The sequence below is a fragment of the Arvicanthis niloticus genome, chromosome 25, assembly GCF_011762505.2.
Source record: "Arvicanthis niloticus isolate mArvNil1 chromosome 25, mArvNil1.pat.X, whole genome shotgun sequence".
NCBI classification, from domain to species: Eukaryota; Metazoa; Chordata; class Mammalia; order Rodentia; family Muridae; genus Arvicanthis; species Arvicanthis niloticus.
The window spans coordinates 25,101,966-25,121,054 of record NC_133433.1 but is presented as its reverse complement, the minus strand read 5'-3'; the positions used below and the strand labels follow the sequence as shown (position 1 = coordinate 25,121,054).

General features: G+C 39.0%; 1 pseudogene; it reads right to left on the bottom strand.

The window, feature by feature from the left end:
- Window positions 1-216: 216 nt before the first annotated feature.
- LOC143438396 (serine/arginine-rich splicing factor 3 pseudogene) lies at window positions 217-689 on the bottom strand (annotated as a pseudogene).
- Window positions 690-19,089: the final 18,400 nt, after the last annotated feature.

Below are 19,089 nucleotides of genomic sequence, written 5' to 3'. Positions count from 1 at the left end.
CTTGATATTACACTCATCATATGATCGATTTGAAGCCATAAAGAATTGCATCATTATGTGTGTCACTGTTTCAAAAAACAAAACAAATTTGAAGAGCTAAAATATCTTAAAAGTGCACCAAATATATGAAGTCTTAAACAAAACTTTAACTTTCTGTACACACTCCTATCAAATGAAGTCACTTCCTGTACACCGTTTCTTTTGCAAATTGGTCTTCTACTTTCTTTCATTTGACCCAGATCAGCTATAAGACCTACAGAAGGATTGAGAGGGCTTGTGATGTCTCTCAGGAGACACAGACCTTTCTCTTCTCCTATCTCTAGAAAGTGACCTGCTTCAAGAGAAGCTTCTTCTTGGATATCTGTGCAGAGGTAAAGGACTCCTCCTACCATAATCTTGAGGAGGGCAATGACCTCTGAGGGTGGCAGGCCAGGATTTCAACTTCATTTTTCACCATTTGACAGTTTCACTCTTACACACAGCCACATAGTGTTCCTCCATCCAGCTTGAGACAGCATCAGCAGCATCTCGGGATCTTTAAATTCAATGAAAGCAAAGCCAGAAGGGTGTCAAGCAACATACATACGTCGGAGTGATCCGTATTAGCCAAAAGCCAGTTCTAATTCGGTCTTGTTTCCAAGCTTACCTACATGAACGATACAGTCTAATGGCTGGGAATCACAATGCATTTCAAAATCCTGGCTTCAAAAAGCCAAAGTTCAACACCAAATGCTCCAACAGGCCAACCCGTTCCTTTCTAATTCTGCTCTCACAAATGCTCTCTGTACCCTAGCATCCAGAAGGTGGCCAAAATACAGTATTTATAATTGAGATCTCCAACTGGATTGAATAGAAATGTATTTACTTTAAAGAAAATAATATATGCTCCTATATATCAAAGATTCTTAATATTTTTTAAATATATCACTGTGCATTAAGGTTTTCACAGTATTTCAATAAGTTGGGTTTTCCATCACAGCTCTAAAGATAAATTAGAAAGCCAAAATGTAAAAATAAAAGCAAAAATATGTGCATAATTTTCTAGCTTTCCCATCTCCACCCATACTCACTGTTATGGTCTGAATGAGAAATATCCATATACACTTAGGTATTTAAATTTGTAGTCCCTAGCTGATGGCACTGTTTGGAAAGGTTATTGAGCCTTTAAAATGTTGAAGGCCTGAGCTGGAAGAAATGTGTCACTGGGTTCAGGCTATAAGAGTTTATAGTCTCTTCCCACTTCTAGCTTGTTCTCTGCTTCTGGCTACTGAGTGGAAATGTAATTTCAAAGCTTTCTGCTCTGGCCACCTCTGCTGTGCTTTTTACCATCACAGATTCCCCCTCTGGAACGAGAAGCCAAATTAAGCTGCTGCTGCTTCCATAAGTTGTTTTTGGCTATGGTGTTTTATGACCATAAAAAAAGTAACTAATACACTCATTTTGGGGACTAGAAAATACAGTAGTGTGTACTTCAGTAGCCTTCTTTAAGAAATAAAACAAAATCAAACGTTAACATACTCCGTGTATTTCTAGAATTTCTAAAGAATAATTGAATCCATTCTTTACACTAATTGGGTAAATAAGTATGGAATGTCGACAACTTAAACATGTGATTTTAATTTTCATCATACTTATGAGTCTTCCTCTTGAGTCTGTGATAAGTGACTATTTTGAGACAGACAGGCACTTTTTAAAGAGAGGAGAATGCAGTATTTACTTCAAGACTCTTAGGGCTGTATTGATGTTGCCCTTGGGAGAAAAAGGAGTCAGCAGTGAGACATACCCTAAGTAATAGTATTCTACTCAGATAGCTCCTGAAAAACCCATGTAGACCTAGGATTCTGAATAACTCAACTAAACCCTGCTTTCCGGTAGAGCGGAGCAATAACCGTCAATGACTTGTGTTTTCTATAGTTCATATTCTCTTGCCTATGGGAATTCTAACATACCGCAACAGTCTCTGCCGCAGCTCTGAATAATTAAGAAATAAGATAGAGGAACAAGTGAGATAAAGAGTAATGGTAAATAGTCATTGTGGGAAACTTGCAATGGATCCATAAAAATTAAAGCTAGAACTATCATATCTCCAATATCTCACTACACTCCTCTCTCTCTTCTTCTCCTTCTCTCTCTCCCTCTCTCTCTTCCTCCCCCCGTCTCTCTAGTGTGTGTGTGCATGTGAGAAAGAGAGAGAGAAGGGAAGAGAAAGAGGGGGGAATCAATATGTTGAAAAGATAATACTACTCTCATATTGAAGTGCTAGTCAAAATAGTGAAAAAGAATTGTCCTATGTGTCTGTCAACAGATAAATAGGTTAAAAAGACATGGTTTAAAAAAATACAGTGGAGTACTATTCAGCCATAAAAGTCAAAATTATATTGTCTACAACAAAGTAGGTAGAAAGGAAGTTCATTTTGTTAAATGAACTAAGCAGACACAGAAAGACAAATGCCACATGATGGCACTTGTGTTTAGAATATAATATGTAGGCCACATAGAAGTTGGATGTAAAATTGTGATAGACATAGACTAGGAAGAGTAGAAGGAATAGGTGATCACAGGCAGTTGAGCAATGGGTGGTAAGCAGGAGTCCTACAGGAGTAGAACATTCTGGAATTGTACATGAGAGTGACTATAGCTGACAGTAACAAACTGCACATTTCACAGTAAAGCTGGGAGATGGGTCCTTGAAAATATTCATTATAAAATTGCAAAGGTTTGGTGAGGTGAGTTTAGCAACATTTAAGCCATTGCATTGTTAGTACAATTTCAAAACACCACTATGCCTATATATATACGAATACTTTTTAATCTTCATGCCAGTTACAAATAAATTTAATTCAAATTTTAAGTAGAATGTGGCATAGCTGGAAAAAGAGGCCCAGGCCCTTAGATAGATGTGTTTATGTAGTAGTTACTTTTGTCATTGATGCGATAAAATACCTGACAGGCACCCTGGCAGAGACGGAAGAATTCATCACAGTAGGGACAATACAGAGGAGCCCATGGTGGTGACAGGGTGTGGAGGTGGCTCCTCACAATCAGAAAGGAGAGCCTGTGGCTGGAATTGAATTTGGGTATAATCTTCAAAGGTCCTCTCCTGGGAACTTAACTCCTGACAGCCATGCCCTACTTCCTAAAGACTCCACGGCCTCCAAACTAGTACCACAAGGTAGGCACCAAGTACTCACATCATTAGGTTACATGAGACAGTGCAGATGAAAACTATAACACCCACTTTAATACTGACCCTCAGAATCCATCCAGAGTAGCTTAGGACCAAGTCCAGGGTAACGCTTGCCCATCCTTCTGCCTTCACACATCCTGCCCCTGAAAGACAGTCTTTAGGTATGATCTCTTATGACAGGCAGCTTGTTCCAAGTGGAACTTGGGCTGAGCTAATAGACTCAGGTTCTTTTTCCAAAGTCTCCAGCTAGACTGTACTACAACCTAGGGAGAGAATGGTTGTTTGACACACAAATAAGCTGCCACCCAGGTAGATTCATATCCTAACCCCCCTTGAGCTTCTGTTTCAATTGTGTCATCCAAGAAATTGCAGAAGTCCAACTTCGATGAATCCAGATTCCGGGTGCCTTCCCAGAGCATTGGTGGGCAAGGTAATCAAGACCATATGCATCCTCTGTGGGTGGATTAGCAATGTCTATCAAAAGTAGGCAAGGGAAGTCGATAGCTGAGCATAGCTCTAACCTCCCTTCAGAGTCCTGGGTAGGCCTTCGCAAAGCTAGAAACTATACATGAGGGGAAACTTGGTAATCTCTACACCAATTCTTCCTAGAAAATATTTTGTATGTTACACATCGATTTATTTCCTGCCACGTAAGGGTCAAAGGCATGCTTCCACAGCAGCCTTTCCCTTATGTATTGCCATACCATTAAGTCTGTGCCCTCTCCTCTCTCACAAAACTGCAGAGCCATCCAACATTAATAGTGGTGCCTTGCCTGTAGGAACGGTTAGTAATTACATACTGTATATAAGTTTTAAATCGCTTGCACATTGATTTTGGGAGGGATTTACAGCTCTCATTAGCTTTGTCAAAGACCTGGGCCTCATAAAGAAGAGAACCCTACTTATCACACTTTATTTCAGGAAATAGAATAAATCAGTCTACAGAAAAGTAGCCTTTCTTAAAACACCTTTGACAATACTGTTTCATCTGGCCTGCTTTTTCTTATCTTGTAACATGTCAAAGATGTTTCCATTAGTTCCAGGAAGCTCACAAAGTCAATTTTTGTGGTATGATAGTCAGTAGTAGAATTGAAATGTATTCCTCAGGCACATGTTTGAAGACCTGTTTTGGGAAATCTTCAGAAGATGGGGCCTAGTTGGACAAAGTTGGTCACTGGGTGGAGGAAGAGCCTTTCAGTGTTAATAGCTGCACATCTCTTTCTCCCTATTCTCTGCCTCCTGAAGTGAAAACACAAGGGTTCTTTGGAAAGTCAGTTGTGTTGGAAATATTGGGGGTTTGTTGACAGGGTACATATATAGGAGACTTACTTCAAGTCATTCCCCCACTGAGATTCTCTGATTCGTTCCTCTCTCATGTTTTATTCCTTGAAGTGAAATGCTCATTTAATGTCGAATCTAGGTTTTCAAGAACATTGACCATGGTTCCCACTACTTTCCTCTCTTCTCAGTTCCTTTTCATTCCCATTGGTTTCTTCTTTACCAAGTCTCAAAAAGTCAAAGTTGTTTAGCTTCTAAGTAGTTCAGTTACCATACTGTTTCCTCAAGGTTTACATTTTTTTTTCTTGTTGAGGACCTCACTGTCCTTTTCCCTGCTGGACTAGCACAGAAGACCATTAAGCCCCTTGCTTCCAGCCAAGCCAGCAGGGGAGGACACTGAGCCCCTTGCTTGGACAGATGGGCTGCTTTCTCTTCCTTGCTCATCTGCCATATGAACTAGAAGAGAATTGTTCCCACTCATCCCCCAACTCCCACCTCTGGAGACAGTGCTGCTGAAGCTTCTCCTATAAGACACACAGGAGCTTACTCTCAGTCCAGTGTTGCAGATACTAAGTCAGCCACTTCACCAAGTAAAGTTGGTTCTGTCTATAAAACCATCTTTTCTACTGGGTAAACATTGGTGGAAGCATCCAAGGATGCATACACAGTCGTGCACATGCACAAACACATCTCTGGCCAAACCCCAATCTCAGCTTGATTTCATTTAACACTTGAGAGGGTTGGAGGCAGTTAGAGCTTTCACACACCCTCAAGATTTCATCCAGTCCCAATGGCCTTCTCAAGCAAAAATTCAGGTACATTCTATAGTTAAACCTGGGTAGGTTTCAAGCCAGATCTGTTGCTCTCTGACCTCAAGCCTCTTTTATTAGTTAAGCTTTTATTACTGTGAAGAGACACCATGACCAAGGCAACTCTTATAAAGGCATTTGATTGGGGCTGGCTTACAATTCCAGAAGTTCAGTCCATTATCATTATAGTGGGAAGAAAAGCATTGAATAGACTTAGTACTGGAGGAACAGAGTTCTACATCTTGTTCTGAAGGCAGCAAGAAGACTATCTTCCTTATTAGGCAGAGCATATGCCCAAAGACTGCCTCCATAGTGACACACTTCCTCCAACAAGGCCACACCTCCTAATAGTCCCACTCCTATGTGGCCAAACATTCATTCATATTTCTCTATGGGGGCCAAATCTATTCAAACCACACACCTCTAAAGTTCCATTTAAATTAAATTCAGAACTGTTTGGTTAATAAAGATAAGTTTTCTTGTCTCAAATTGTATTTTCTGGAAATATTTGTATTTAATAATTGGGTAAAATAAGCCATTGATTTATGAGTTCCTTAGTTGTGCTACTAAGTGCCACTCATGAAAAATGATAGAGACTGAACAAATGCTCCTTTCCTGTCTTCAGTGTCTTCTTGGAGAGACAAGAATCAGTGGAGAGTTCTCAAGATATACTCAAATAACAGAAAAGCATTTTAAAGAATTTTTTTTACTAGAAATATTAATGCACTGATTCTAAGTTGAAAATAATCCTCTTATAAAAATATCTTAGTAGTCTATGAAGCATCATTAACTTAGGACACTCTTAGATAAAATTGATATTTGTATATGAAAATGTATTACTTCATTTGTATGATTGGTTTTACATAGTTTTGAAATTAATATTTTATAAAAGTTGGCATGGGGTTAAGTTTATTTTTTCACATCTTTATGCCATTCTAAACTAATTTAAAGTAAATGACTGAGTCAGGAGTGTCCCAAAGATTAAATGACCTGAGGAGTGTCCCCATGACGATGTGAGCTCAGGAGTGTTCCCATCATTATGTGACCTGAAGAGTGTTCCCATCATTGTGTGAGCTCAGGAGTGTTCCTGTGACGATCTGACCTCAGAAGTGTCTCTATGATAAACTGTAGTTTAAGCTTCTCATCTGGTTACTGCTCACAAACCCTGATGTGGATTCATTTAAAGATGATATAATAAGTGTGGGTGAGATACCTCAGCAGGTAAAGACTCTGGTCTCCAAGCATAGAGTTCCAATTTCCAGTCTTGGAATATGGTGGCATGAGAAAACTAACCTGCACAAGCTGTCCTCCGACCTCCACATAGGCATCATGACAAGCACACTCACACACACACACACACACACACACACACACAGAGAGAGAGAGAGAGAGAGAGAGAGAGAGAGAGAGAGAGAGAGAGAGAGGGAGACAGAGAGACAGAGAGACAGGGTCAGACAAATGCACAATGAAAGAAAAATACACACAATAAGTAAATGTTTAAATTTTCTTCTAAACATTAAAAAATTAAAGATGATATAGTTTTAAAAATAAGTTATTATCATTATATAGACTTTGAACTCAGAGAAAGCCTCTACTCTCAACCTCCAAGATGTCAAGATCAAAGTAATATGTCACCACACTTGGCACCAAATATAACTTTTAATCTATAAAGAGAATTATATTTATTTACTGACAATTTTGGCAGGATATGGAAGAATGTATCCTAAATTTTGTATTATAGCCAGGATATTGCTGGATTGATTTGCACATATGAACACAAAATGACAGGGAGCCACTTCAGGTGTCACGGTGTGAATAGCCTCAAGGCTTCTGGAATTAAAGTTTAATCTAGAAGAAGGAGGACTAAGAGGAGGAGAGGGGAATAAGGGAAGGAAGAGGAGGGAAGGGGAATGGAGAGGAGAAGACAGAAGAACAGGAAGGAGTGGGAGGAAGACAGAAAATTTGTCTAACTCTAGTGTTTACAGACAAGGCTTTGGGGAGTTGATTACGATTGACTAAGTTGAATCTCAGTGGTTTAAAAAAGACGCAGAGAGCCTAAAGGACCACACACTCAATGGACTAACTAAGGCACACAATTTATTTTTCTGTTTTTAGTTAGAGTTGTGATATCATAATGTAATCACAATATTTTTCTTCCCTCCATATCCTGCTATACCCCTGACATAGAGTCCTTCCAATTTAGGGCCCCTCTTTTTAACTAATTGCTGCTACATGCATATATGTATATACATAGACATATATATTGTTAAATATAATTTTCTCTGTATACTGCTTTTGGATTTATGTTTTCATAGATGACCATTTGGCACTATACCACCAGTTGATGTCTTTCCTGTCCAAGACCACCTTGCCTGCTCCCAGCTTTCTTCATACATGTATGCATGTGACTGTATGCTATGTGAGTACAGGTGACCCTGGGAAACATGATCTCAGATTCTCTAGCTCTGGAGCTCCAGGCAGTTGTGAGCTGCCAGATATGAATGATGGGCACTGGGTCCTCTGCAAGAGCAGCAAGAGCTCTTAATGACTGATATATCTCTTCAGTCCCTCCTTCCATTTGCTAGCATGTAACATTTTATAGCAACTATCTGCCACCAAGAAAGCATTCACAGGCCAGAAAGATGGTTCAGCTTTTAGGAACCCTGGTTGCTCTTCCAGAGGCCAAGGGTTCAAATCCCATCACCCACATGGCAGCTCACAATTCAGTTCCAAGGTATCTGATCCTTTCTTCTGTCTTCTTTGGACTCTAAATACAAATGTGATGCACAGGCATACATACAGGTAAATACCTGTACACATAAACTTTGTTTGTTTTTGTTTAGAGTTGAGGACCAAACCCAGGGCCTTGCACTTGCTAGGCAAGCACTCTACCACTGAGCTAAATCCCCAACCCCCACATAAACTTTTTAAATTAAAATTTTAAAGAATTTTAAAATGGTATTTTTAAAAGAAGACAATCACCAAATGTGGTCCCCAAGCTTTGATTGGAATAGTGACTCCCCAAATCACCTCTTTTCTCGTGATTCACCCTACGAAAGTGTGTTATTAAGATTAGACTATGGCAGAGAAACTCTGTCTCGGAAAAAAAAAAAAAAAAGCAAAAACAACAACAACAACAAAACCCCAAAAGAATAGACTATGGACAGCCACACTAGGCAACTGTGTATAGCTCACTGTGCTTTTGAAGCTTCTTTGATTCCTTGAACTATGGCATCAGTTTGGCTTAAGGAGAGTCCTTTAGAAACTGCATTTCAGAACTGTCTCAATGAAGCAGGGATATCATAAATGGTTGCAACATGACTATTTGGGAGTTCCATTATATTCCAAATTCAGACACAGCTGCAAGGAATTCTCAACTATGCCATTGAGAAGGTCTAGTATTGCTATGTTAAAGTTAATGGTCACAATAGACATGAGTATGGAGATGTACAGTAGATTAACACTGGTTTCTTTATTCAAAACCTGATTAAATACCAAGGTTCTGTGTGATGTATTTTTTTTTGAGATTTATTCTGTACTAACATACACAGGGGTTGCCTAATATGCTAATAAATCATTGCAGTTGTGTAATTGTAGATACATGCATATGCTGAACAAATCTGTACAAGCTGTCCTGGCTACCAAGGCTAGCACACTAAGAAGCTTTGTCTATTCAATCCCATCAGTAGCAATGACTTGGCATCAAAAGGCTTTGTTCTTAAAGTCATAGACCTTGAACATTTTGTGGTGAAGGCCTTATCAGTGAAGAAATGAGATATGTTCTTGGAAAGGGCAGGATACACAGCCCTAGCAGCCTGGGAGTCATGGGATCCTGTCTTTGATGGAGTTGCTCACGATCCCTCCCTCCACTCATATCAGACAGAGATAATTAAAGCACTGCCTATTCCAACACCCACAATATATGTGAGATTAACTAACACCTTGCTTGGAGAAGCTGTGCTGTGGTTTCAATCTGCTGTGTTTTTCTAACTCATACACAGTTCAGTCCCACAACGATATTATTATTTTTTTGTTTGGTTGGTTTTTTGTTTTTTGTTTTGTTTTGTTTTGTTTTTCGAGACAGGGTTTCTCTGTATAGCCCTGGCTGTCCTGGAACTCACTCTGTAGACCAGGCTGGCCTCGAACTCAGAAATCCGCCTGCCTCTGCCTCCCAAGTGCTGGGATTAAAGGCATGCGCCACCACCGCCCGGCCCCACAACGATATTAAACGAACGAAATACAATCCTACTATGCTGTTTGACGGTGGCCTTGGCAACTTATTGGAATTAAAGTCACCAGAGCCAAGCACTCATGAGCGAAGCTTGCTGGCTTTATGGTCAGAGGCACACAGACTTACAGACTCCCTTTTCTCTTGCTATGTGATATTCTATATATCTCACACTCTTCTATTACAATAAGAGGCCATCAAATATGAGGGTAATCAACTTTGACCTATGGAGCTAGGATGTACAATAAAGTTTCTTTTTTCCTATGATGGCTTCCTTCAGTTATTTCTATATACAAATGACAATCCTGTGTTTTTAGTTGTAAGCCTGTCTTGCTCATCAAGTATGATAAACCTAATTTCATCTTCTACTTACAATTAAGTCCTTTTTAATATTTGCTCTTTGGAATATGTTTGTCAGGTTAGAGTTGGAGGCTTTTGTACCCATCATGTAGCTGAGAAAGAAACTGAGAGTGGAACCATCTTGATAATACATGCTTGCTCTAAAAATTTTCTTTAAAATTATTATTTTTATCTTATGTTTATGAGCATTTTATTTGCATCTCTATATGTCCTGTGTGCATGCCTGGTACTCACAGAAGTGAGAAGAGGGCACTGCATCCCCTGGAGCTGGGGTTAAAGATGGTTGTAAGGTGGGTGCTGGGAACTGAACCCAGGTCCTTTGCAAGAACAGCAAGCACTCTTAGCCACTGGGCCTTCACATCAGCTCTAAGCCAGATTCTTACGTCTTTCAAACCACTGTGCAGTATAAGCAAAGGTATTCATAAGATTTTTGTTAGGACTAAAGAATAAAACATTAAGAGATTCTTGGTAAATTAAAGATTACTTGTAACTATTAGTTGTTCTAACCTCTAACTTCAGAAAATACACATTTCATATGAGGAGAAAAGGACAAAAGTAGTTAGAGAATGCAGTAATACTGATCCCATAATGCAGGGTAAAATCACAAGCGACCAAATAAACAAATGTCAATACCGTATAGAACTCCTGCTCATAATGATGGTTCAAACATAAAAGTACCGGACATGCAAGCCTGAGGAGCTGAACCACCTGAAAAGTGTGACACAGCACTGTACATCTGTAATCTCAGTGTTCTTATGGTCAAGATGATGAAAAATAATGTAGACAAAGAATCACCCAGCAGTTTGCAGACCAGCTCTCATGGGGTAAATGGTGAAGCAGCAAAGGCAATGGAGAATAAAATAAAACCTAAGAACTGACTGGCTCCCAAAGCATGTCCTTTAAGCACTAAATGTGCACTTATGCATTAGTGCACCTTTGTGCAAGAGTACACACACACACCACACCACACAATCACCACACATTACCATACATATTACACACACACATATGCATCCCACATCCCACATGGACACACATACATCACCTACACACACACATACAGACACATACATACCAGTGATGACTATAATGGTGAAAACTAATTTACTCAAAAATTTTCTGGCTCCTTTGGTTCCATTTTAAAGTAACAGTTTCTCAGTAAGAAAGAAGAGGTCTGTTAGGCAGTGAGAAACAGGGCTCAGTCTGTAAGGTGCTTCTAATGTGATTCAAGCAGGGGGGGATCTGAATTCAGATCCCTAGCAACCACATAAAAATCTGGGTGTGGCAACACATACCTATAATCCCAGCACTGGTAGGTAGAGATAGGAGGATTCTGGGAATTCATCAGTCAGACATCTATCTGTTCTGTGAAGTACAGACAAAAATTCTTGTCTAAAAAAAAAAAGGAAAGAAGAAAGAAAGAAAGAAAGAAAGAAAGACAAGATATAAAGCTAGAGAAGAAGACACATAGCATCCCCCATTCATACACACACACACACACACACACACACACACACACACACACGGAGTGGGGGTGGAGTTCAGAACCAGGCTAAAGTCCTGATTCTGTTGCTTGCTTGGCACAGGAAGTTAGGCTTGTACTTTATGTAATCTACTGTAGCTTTTTAATCTTAAAATCTTTACTATATCTAATAAAATATGATTTGAGGAAGGAAGTACAACTGATTCAATAAGAAAAAAGCTTTTATTATTAAGCAGGAAAAAATATCGGGATTTAACATGGTTTATAGAAACATGTTCCAGAGAACTGATTTTTATGGCATTGTATTTTAGACCTTAAAAATCCTCTCTGAAATGCACATTCTGGCCTTAGAACCTTTGGTTTCTTGAACCAAAGCTCTGAGGATCACTTGAATCAATTTACATATTTAGCAAGCATCTCAGAGATTCTGGTGCTACTACTTTCAGAAGAGTAAGTAGAAGCATTTCTCCAAGAAATGAAGATAATGACAGAGGTAGGCTGTATGCTACTGAAAGGAGTCCACACTACCAAATAGCCCAGAAGCTAGGGAGAGGCTCCATTTACTAGGCACATCTAGCTTAGCTAAAGAATATATATGTGCATACATCTGTGTCTCTTTTAGTTTTACTTTATTTGTTTATTTATTTTCTGAGATTATAATTACATCATTTCCTTTTTCCATTTTCCTCCAAATCTTGTTCTTTCAAATTCATAGCCTCTTTTCTCATTAATTATTGTTGCATATATATTCTTTAGTTCTCTGTGTATGGCTAAGGCCTCCCGGGCTTTTCCTGAATCCACTTTAGAATGTTTATTGTCGTCATTGTCCTTGTTTAAGCAGTCATATTAGTGAGAATTCATGTACAGGATACATTAACAAATGTTGAATATAATCAGTACTATAAACATAACAATGAACATCTATTACAAACAAAGGGAACATTCCAAAAATAGATACCCTTGGGAATTTCAAATTGTACTTTTAAAAACTCATTGAAGAAACTGTAACAAACATAATTAGAATTTAAAGAAAATAAGGGAGAAAACTAGCTGGTCTGCTCCTGTGAAGATACTATATCCTGAGCCATCCCAGAGAAACTATTGCACTCAGAGCAGAGGGTAAGAACATTCACCTACAACCATGCACCCCAGAGCTACAACTGGGAGCCTGGGGCACTCAGGACACATCAGCCACCCAAACCCTGCCCCTCTCTTGGTCCTTGTGGCTGGGGTAGACACCTAACTGTTCTGCTCCCATTAAGATACCATATCCTGAGCCATCCTAGAGGAACCACTGCACTCAGAGCAGTAGGATTTCAGGATCCCAAAGGCAGCCTGAGGCCTAAGAGCCCTTATACTCATGGGCTAAGGATCACAGAATAACAGAGATATCTGGACTCTAAGGAGTTCTGACACAAGCAAGATAACTGGAAAGACAGGCTCCAGTAAGAGACAGTGAGTTCAGGTAGTACTACAGATAATCAGATGGTGAAAGGCAAGCACAAGAATATAAACAACAGAAAGCAAAGTTACCTGGAATCAACAGAACCCAGTTCTCCCACCATACCAAATCCTGGACACCCCATCAAACCAGAAAAGCAGGATTCAGAATTGAAATCACTTCTCTTGATAATTATGGAGAACTTTAAAAAGGACATAAATAACTCCTAAACATCCTAAAACAAAAGAATATACCTTTTTCTCAGCACCTCATGGTACCTTCTCCAAAACAGACCATATAATTGGTCACAAAACAGGCCTCAATAGATACAAAAAGATTGAAATAATCCCTTGCATCCCATCAGGTCATTATGGTCTAAGGCTGGTCTTCAATAATGACAAAAACAATGGAAAGCCAACATACACAAGGAAACTGAACAATGCTCTACTCAATGATGACTTGGTCAAGGAAGAAATAAAGAAAAAATTAAAGACTTTTTAGAATTTAATGAAAATGAAGGATCATAATACCAAAAATTATGAGACACAATGAAAGCAGCGCTAAGGGGAAAACTCATAGCTTTAAGAGTCTACAAAAAAAAAAACTGGAGAGAGCATACACTAGCAACTTGACAGCACACCTGAAAGCTCAAGAACAACAAGAAGCAAATACACCCAAGAGGAGTAGAAGGCAGGAAATAATCAAACTCAGGGCTGAAATCAACCAAGTAGAAGCAAAAAGAACTATACAAAGAATCAACAAAACCAGGAGCTGGTTCTTTGAGAAAATCAACAAGATAGACAAACCCTTAGCCAGACTAACCAGAGAGCACAGAAACAGTATTCAAATTAATAAAATCAGAACTGAAAAGGGAGACATAACAACAGAAACTGAGGAAATTCAAAAAGTCATCAGATCCTACTACAAAGGCCTATACTCAACAAAACTGAAAAATCTGTATGAAATGGACAATTTTCTAGACAGATACCAGGTACCAAAGTTAAATCAGGAGCAGACAAACAATATAAACAGTCCCATAATCCCTAAAGAAACAGCAGCAGTCATTAAAAGTCTCCCCACCAACAAAAGCCCAGGACCAGATGGATTTAGTGCAGAAATCTATCAGACCTTCAAGGAAGACCTAATACCAATTCTCTTCATACTATCCAACAAAATAGAATCAGAAGGAACACAACCCAATTTGTTCTATGAAGCTACATTCACGCTCCTACGTAAACCTTACAAAGACCCAACAAAGAAAGAGGACTTCAGACAAATCTTCCTTATGAATATCGATGCAAAAATACTCAATAAAATTGTCAGAAACCAAATTTAAGAACACATCAAAACAATAATTCATCATGATTAAGTAGGTTTTATTCCAGGAATGCAGGGATGGTTCAATATTTGGATATTCATCAGCGTAATCCACTATATAAACAAACTCAAAGAAAAAAAACCACATGATCATCTCACTACATGCTGAGAAAGCATTTGACAAAAGTCAACATCCCTTCAGGGTAAGGTCTTGGAAAAGATCAGGAATCCAAGGCCCATACCTAAACATAGTAAAAGCAATATACAACAAACCAGTAGCCAACATCAAACTAAATGGAGAGAAACTTGAAGCAATTCCACTAAAATCACGGACTAGACAAGGCTGCCCACTCTCTCCCTATCTACTCAATATAGTACTGGAAGTCCTAGCCAGAGCAATTAGGCAACAAAAGAAAGTAAAAGGGATACAAATAGGAAAGGAAGAAGTCAAAATATCACTATTTGCAGATGATATAATAGTATACTTAAGTGACACCAAAACCTCCACCAGAGAACTCCTAAACCTGATAAACAACTTCAGCAAAGTGGCTGGATATAAAATCAACTCAAATAAATCAGTAGCCTTCCTTGACTTGAAAGATAAACAGGCTGAGAAAGAAATTAGGGAAATGACACCCTTCACAATAGCCACAAATAATATAAAATATCTTGGAGTGAATCTAACCAAGCAAGTGAAAGATCTGTATGACAAGAACTTCAAGTCTCTGAAGAAAGAAATTGAAGAAGATCTCAGAAGATGGAAAGATCTCCCATGCTCCTGGATTGGCAGGATTAATTTAGTAAAAATGGCCATCTTGCCAAAAGCAATCTATAGATTCAATGCAATTCCCATCAAAATTACAAATCAATTCTTTATAGAAATAGAAAGAGCAATTTACAAATTCATTTGGAATAACAAAGCAGCCAGGATAGGGAGAACTATTCTCAACAATAAAAGAACTTCTGGGGGAATCACCACCCTTGACCTCAAACTGTACTACAGAGCAGTAGTGATAAAAACTGCATGATATTGGTACAGAGACAGGCAGGAAGATTAGTGGAATAGAATTGAAGATCCAGAAATGAACCCACACACCTATGGTCACTTGATCTTTGACAAAGGAGCTAAAACTGTCCAGTGGAAAAAGGACAGCATTTTCAACAAATGGTGCTGATTCAACAGGATGTTGATTGGGAAAAGATCATTACCAATCCTACATCCGAGAGAGGGCTAATATCCAATATATACAAAGAACTCCAGGCGGTCAGCATGTAGAATGCAAATTGACTCATTTTTATCTCCTTGTACACAGCTCAAGTCCAAGTGGATAAAGGACCTTCACATAAAACCAGATACACTGAAACTAATAGAAGCGAAGTTGGGGAAGAACCTTGAATAGTTGGACACAGGGGAAAAGTTCCTCAACAGAACACCAATCGCTTATGCTCTAAGATCAAGAATTGACAAATGAGACCTCATAAAATTGCAAAGCTTATGTAAGGCAAAGAGCACTATCCATAGGACAAAATGGCAACCAACATATTGGGAAAAAATCATTACCACATCTGATAGAGGGCTAATATCCAATATATATAAAGAACTCAAGAAATTAGACTCCAGACAATCAAATAACCTTATTAAAAATAGAGTACAAAGCTAAACAAAGATTCTCAACTAAGGAATACCAAATGGCTTAGAAGCACCTAAAGAAATGTTCAACATTCATAGTCATCAGGAAAATGCAAATCAAAACAACCCTGAGATTCTACCTCACACCAGTCAGAATAGCTAAAATCAAAAACTCAGGTGATAGCAGATGCTGGCATGGATGTGGAGAAAGAGGAACACTCCTCCATTATTGGTAGGATTGCAAGCTGGTAGAACCACTCTGGAAATCAATCTCGAGGTTCCTCAGAAAATTGGACATAGCATTACCTGAGGACCCAGCTATACCACTCCTTGTTATACCCAGAAGATGCTCCAACATATAACAAGGACATATGTTCCACTATGTTCATAGCAGCCTTATTTATAATAGCCAGAAGCTGGAAAGAACCCAGATGTCCTTCAACAGTGGAATGGATACAGAAAATGTAGTACATTTATACAATGGTGTATTACTCAGCTATTAAAAACAATGAATTCGTGAAATTCTTATGCAAATGGATGGAACTAGAAAATATCATCCTGAGTGAGGTTACCCAATCACAATAGAACACACATGGTATGCACTCACTGATAATTGGATATTAGCCCAAAAGCTCACAACACCCAAGATACAGCTCATAGACCACATGAATCTCATAAAGAAGTAAGACTAAAGTGTAGATGCTTGGGTTCTTCTTAGAAGGAGTAACAAAATACTCATGGGAACCAACATGGAGACAAAGTGTGGGACAGAAACTGAAGGAGGGGGCCATCCAGAGACTGTTCCACTTGGGTATCCATCCCATGTGCAGTCACCAAAGGTAGATACTGATGTGGATGCCAGGAAGTGCATGCTTACAGAAGCCTGATATAACTGTCTTCTTAGAGGCTCTGCCAGAGTCTGATATGTACAGAGGCAGATGCTCACAGCTAACCATTAAATTGATCATGGGGTTCCCAATGTAGGAGCTAGAGAGAAGACTGAAGGAGCCAAAAGGGTTTGCTGCCCTATGGGGAAAAAGCAACAATATCAACCAACCAAAACTCCTAGGGTCTAAACCACCAGTCTGGGAGCACATAGGGAGGGACCTATGACTCCAGATGTATATGTAGGGAAGGATGGCCTTGTTGGACATAGGTGGGAGAGGAGGTCCTTTGTCCCATGAAGGCTGGATGACCCAGTGTGGGGGAATTTGAGGGTGGGGAGGTGGGAGTTAGTGAATGGGTGAGGACACATACTCATAGAAGCAGGAGGAGGGGTGATGGGATAGGGGTTCCTGGGTGTGTGGGAGGGAAATGGGGAAACGGGATAATATCTGAAACATAAAATATCCAATAAAATATTATTAAAATTAAAAAAAATACAGTCATTTTGTTGGGTTTAGGTTGGTCAGCATTGAGGAGATAAGCCTCAGACTTTTCATATTTTAGAAAAGAAAAAAAAACTGAAACTGAATCAGCTAATTGTCAAGGTTATAGTGTAAGGAAAAGATAAAAACAAAAAGAAATGTTTAAAGAAAATGAAAGCAGCAGAATAAAATTAATAAAAGCAGAATGTAAAGAAGAAGGAAGCCACAACGGGACTCAGCACAGCCAGACACCAGTAATTTGAAAACCCAATAAAATAGAAAAGTGATCAAAAGAAAGTCTCACCCATTCACAGACAACATACACACTATACCAATATACAAAGGATGTAGCCACCCACATTAGAGGTTTAAAAAAAAATTAATATGGATGGTGGCATAGCTATTATATTTTAAAGAGCTAAAATAGATTCTGAAAAAATTGCCTAATAAGACTGGCCAAAGAGGAAATGCAAAATCTAAACAGTGTATAATATATCAAGGCAGAATTGATATGTAACCATCGCCACACAAAGGAAAATGCCATGCGCAGTTCATTTATGGGTTACATTCATTTTAATTTGCAGAGTGGAGGGAAACAGGACACATCCAGAAACTTTTGTTTTTTAATTAACAGCAGATGAAAAGTAAATTATAAACCAGTTGACTCGTGTACATAGACTCAAAAATATGTAGCCAAGAGAGTCCAAGCAGCTTACACACAGCATTGCCAGTAATATCAAAATGTGAAAGAAACCCCACTACAGTGGTTTCTCCAGTTGCCATTGTCTTTCAACAATCTTCATTGTAGCCGATGACATATCCGTGAAGTAAATATGATTTAACGAGAGGCTTTGCAATTAAAATTTTTTTTAAAAGATCAGTAAGAACAGGGTTATACAACTATCTTCAAGTAGATTGCTTTTCTTACATGAATTTACAAATCTTGAAACTCATCTTTAAAATGAGAAATATTATAGGAACTCAAGGTTGATCTAATGTTAGAAAACCATTCAAATTATTCAATCTGTTAATAGATTAAGAGGGTAAACATAAGTGATAGTCTCAAAAGATTCAGAGAAGCTATTATAATAAACCCAATCATATTATAGGAAAACAAGGAATGTTAATCCTAACAAACTAGAAATAAAAGAAAATCTATCTTGAACCCACAGTAAACACCACAGTTGATGAAATTATAACTATCACATCCAATACCAGGCCTTCCTCTACATGGCCTATATGTGTTCCTGTACAACAGACCTCTACAGCTGCCATACCAGCCAGCTGCCCTCGTGCACCTGTCTTCTCTGAGAAGCAAAGCACACTCTTCCAGACTGTAGCTGAGTCATGGATATTTAATACAGAGTTCCAGTCTGAGAATCTCTATAGACTCATACTGACCCAGAGCTTATAGAATCAAGGGCACCGCACCATAGCCCCGCATAGCATACTCCCCATGCGCTAATCTGAATTGTTGAAGTACCTGGTGGTTCCCGACACTTGTGACACACTGGAGGAAATCTTTTATTTGCTGAGCATACCAAGAGGCATCAGCAGCCTCCTCATGATAGCAACATAGTTGTTACATGATGGACTAGAGCAAGGTATTGCAAATAAGTGGGTCAAAACAATCCTGGAACACAGAAAACTGGAATCTACTTCACTGGGTCCAAACCCCAAAATCAGGAGGGTGTGCTTTACCTGCACAGAACCTAGGTTATTCAGCTTTAGGTGGCTACGAGCACTGAACACATCAGTCTCTGCCACTATGGCCACATTGCCAACTCCTCCTCTCTGTGGTCCACTTTGCTCTGTATTTTTAGGAAGACACATGCAATGGGACTCAGAGCCCACCACAATAAACAGGGTGAAATCCACCATTAGCATCTGTAACTTGGTCCCCTTTGGGAAGAGATCTAAATTTTCATTTACAAATTTCAGAGAATGCGATTGGATATCTGTCTTAGTTGTTTGTTTTTTTTTTCCTGT